The sequence below is a fragment of the Eumetopias jubatus genome, unplaced genomic scaffold, assembly GCF_037043125.1.
Source record: "Eumetopias jubatus isolate StellerSeaLion01/CBP00866 unplaced genomic scaffold, mEumJub1_p1.0 scaffold_2, whole genome shotgun sequence".
In the NCBI taxonomy this organism is placed as follows: Eukaryota; Metazoa; Chordata; class Mammalia; order Carnivora; family Otariidae; genus Eumetopias; species Eumetopias jubatus.
The window spans coordinates 65,881,075-65,884,841 of NW_028274808.1; the positions used below are offsets into that span (position 1 = coordinate 65,881,075).

Genomic DNA, 3,767 nt, shown 5'->3' on the forward strand with positions numbered 1-3,767 from the left:
TATTGTATAAAGCATTTTCTTTAAATTAGATTTATGTAGACATTGATTAATCCATTTCCTTTCTGAAGTCAATTTGGATTTTTTTCAGAATCTACCATTTAATTTAGGCTGTCAGGAAATGTTGCCATAGTTATCTGCATCATGTTAGCATGAAATGAAAGGATTTTTGAAAATTTTCCTTCCTATGCTATTATAACTTTATTGTGTACAAGGCAATTATATCCTTTGGGACTAAAATGCATTTTACTGCATCTATAATATGCTCATTTATAACCCACTGAGTTCCTACAAGTGTACTCTCCCACTTGTAATGGAACTCCCTGTTTATTTCATACCTATGGGGCACAGGATAGAAAAAGAGGGCTACAGAAATCCAGAGGATGATTTGAATTTGGCCTTTTCTTGTAAGACAGGTATACACTGCTCATTATTTTTCTTCTCCATTGTCTTTAACTATCTTTGCTCTGATTATTATTTTCTGTTATTCTAATAAGTAAAGAGAGGAATCTCAGGCTATTGAATTTAAATACTTCTGATCAATCAAAAGAATTTTATTCCTTGAGCTAATCCCTAAGTTTGCTAAGCTTCAATCTCAGGGATAGATAATACTTTAAAATTCCTTCACTGGATATGTCAAATAGCCATGGCTATTTTATGGCTTAAATCTGCAGGTAAAGATGATGACTAGTAGACTCCGCTTTGATGAGATTCAATATAAATTCTCAACATCCATGTATTTTTGAATACTTTCTCCAACATTCTCTGGAATCATTGCATTTCTACAGTCATTTACCAGGTTTCTCCATATTTTAACATGGAGAGTTTCAATGAAAACATGATACTTTATACAAACTAAAAGCATAATACTTCCCACCAGAGACTAATATTAAAGACCTTGCATGTCCTCTCTTTGGCAAACACTTTAAATCTCACTCTTTTTCTGTCTTGCCCGAGCCAGATGGAATATTTCTCAACAGTGCATGCTTTTTTTCTCATTCATGGCACGGTAGAGAAATAGCCCTTTACAATCAGAATTGCCATCAGGGACCATTCAAATGAAATATCAAGTAGTAAAGTGTGTCCTATGTTCTCTCCATTTCCTCTTTCATAAGGCAATGATACAGCTTAATATTGTTCATAAATTTTTGTGACATCAGTATTTGTGGAGAATTGGAGAATCTCATTCAATCCCAGAACTAACATAATGATAACATGATAATCATTTGCATGGCAATTTATAAGGAATTCCAGCATTCATTAACACATTTTACCCCAGTCATAGGGTGTACCACCTACTACCCATTTTACCCTGGGAAGCACATCAGGTGTTTTACTTATCTCCATTTACATTTATGGGGAACAAAGACTTAGAGAAAGGAAGTTATCTACCTGAGAATATATGGTTGGTAAGTATCTGATCCTAAGGTGATTAATGATAAAGCCCAAGCTCTTTCTTTTGTACATTATGATACCTCCTCTTTCATCTGCGCATCCAAGTATAGAAAAATAAATACTTGTGCTTAGGATCCAAACTAGAACGCAATGAGAAAAGCCAAGTCTGTTATTTTTCCCTCTTCACTTTATTTTAGTTTTTCCCATTTAAAAAGTATTATGTCTTTATAAATTATTTTGTCTGGGTGAATATTAAGAAAGAAAATGTGCATTAATTCTAGTTTTCTAATTTTATATGTTTCTTCATGTTGATATCTATAATCAGGGCTTAATCTGACCCATCACTTTTTTACTTTAGGAAAAAAAGCCTGTTTGTTATTTTATTTGAAATGTCATTAAGTTTTTCTTTAAGGCACAAAATCTCTTTGCTGAATTCACCTAATATAGACAAAAGCCAGATTGCCCCCAGAACAGTAGATGTTCAGAAGTCTCACAGGCAATTTCCTGGAATAGTCCAGCTCTGAGAGGGTAAGCACACATGATATGCCAGATAAAAACAACTGAATGGTGGCAGAGAACAACTAAACATAGCATTAGAGTAAGTGGCTGCATTAGTTACAGTCAACGGAAATTTCCAGAAAATAGGTCTAGGCTTTTAGTGAGTGTCTATGATCTAATTCTACTCAACGCAGATAATTCATTTTCCAGAAACTAATTTGAAGTTTCTTACTCAAAACTCATCTACAGAAATATTTACTCTAAGCATTTTGGTGAATTTTGAAACCAGTCTAACAATGAACTGAATTGCTTTAATATAGCATAATATTTAAAGTGCATTTCTGAGTATGCATTATGCTACCACTAAAATACACCATTAAAATAGTGGTTCTTATTCATATATATATATATATGCATGTGTGTGTGTATATGTACATATATGTATATATATGTATGTGTATACATTTATTCTAGTAATCTTTACCAGAATTACACTTTTATTTTATTTTTTTGCCACGAGGTGTGTTTTATTTTCATTAAACATACAAATAATTTGCTATAATATCCCAGAGCAAACCGGAGAATTTGGCAGTCCGATTGGGGGGGCGGGTCCCCTCAGAGACCCGCAGGCCGGTGGCGTTGGCATGGAGTGCCCGGGTTCACAGTGCAGCTTATCGCTCGTGTCCATCTTGCAGGTGGCTCTTCTTCCTCCACATCATGACTAGGGTGTCTCGAAGATGACGGGGGTGGGGAATCCTCTAGGTTCTTAGGAAATTTCACTCCGCTTCTCCTGCTCAATGGTCTCTGTGGTCAGCAGGGTGTTCTCCTGCGTCTCTGTTTTCTTGAGCTTGGCCTTATGGAAGATAGCGATTTCCCCCGTGTCTGGCTTCTCTGCCATCTTCTTAAAGCGATCCGTGGAGTTGTGCTCCGAGCCCAGCGCCTGGTGCTGCCACTCACATTGCTGCAGCAAGAGACCCAGAATTACAATTACACTTTTATTAGTATTAATATTATCAGAAAATTTGCTTCATGGTGTACTTCTGTTTTATATGCTTTTTTCACTTAATGAGATACCAAACCCTTATTGGGGCTCATGTATGCTTTAATCAATGATATGTAAGAACGCATATTTTCCCATAGCCTCACTAAAATGAGACATTATGACATTTAAAATTTTTTGAAATGTGGAACATGAGATTTATTATTTAATTTGCATTGCTGAATTCTAGAGGTGGAGAGATTGAGATTGTGATAGCTCAGAAGGTCAGGAAGTCTTTTACAAGGAAATGCTGACTGAGGTAGCATCTGAAAGGAGGCAAGGGAACTGATTCTTAAGGTGAGGATACTAAGAACACAGCATATATTCAAGGTACTGAAAGAAAGCCAGAGGGTCTGGGGCAAAGGCAGGAAGGGGCATTTGGTTGAGGTGAGCCTGGCAAGGTGGGTGAAAACTGGGTGATACCAGAAGTTGTAGGCCCTATTTAGAACTGGGCTCTTTATCTGAGAACAATGAGAGACATTGGAGAGTTGAAAGCTGAGGGTGTGGGCATGTTCAGGTTTGCTTGTTAAACACCTCATTCTTCATGTAATGATTAATTAGAATTGATCTTAGAGGGAAAGAGTAAGAGCAATTAAGGCCAATCTTGAAGTTCTTGCTGTGATGACACAGCACTGCCCCTCTTCTGCTCCACTCACTACCACCACAAGAGAAAAGCTACTACTCCTCTGTGTGTACTCATGTGTTCATATGCTAGACCTTGACATGACCTTATACCTCAATCTCAATTCTCACAGTTTATCCTCACTTCCTATTCTTTTACTTTACTTACACTTGTGACCCCACTCCAAAATTCTTGGACATTATTAAGACCTCCAAC

General features: G+C 36.7%; 1 pseudogene; it reads right to left on the minus strand.

Annotated features, from left to right (window-relative positions):
- Positions 1-2,595: 2,595 nt before the first annotated feature.
- Positions 2,596-2,788, minus strand: LOC114210200 (thymosin beta-10 pseudogene; annotated as a pseudogene).
- Positions 2,789-3,767: the final 979 nt, after the last annotated feature.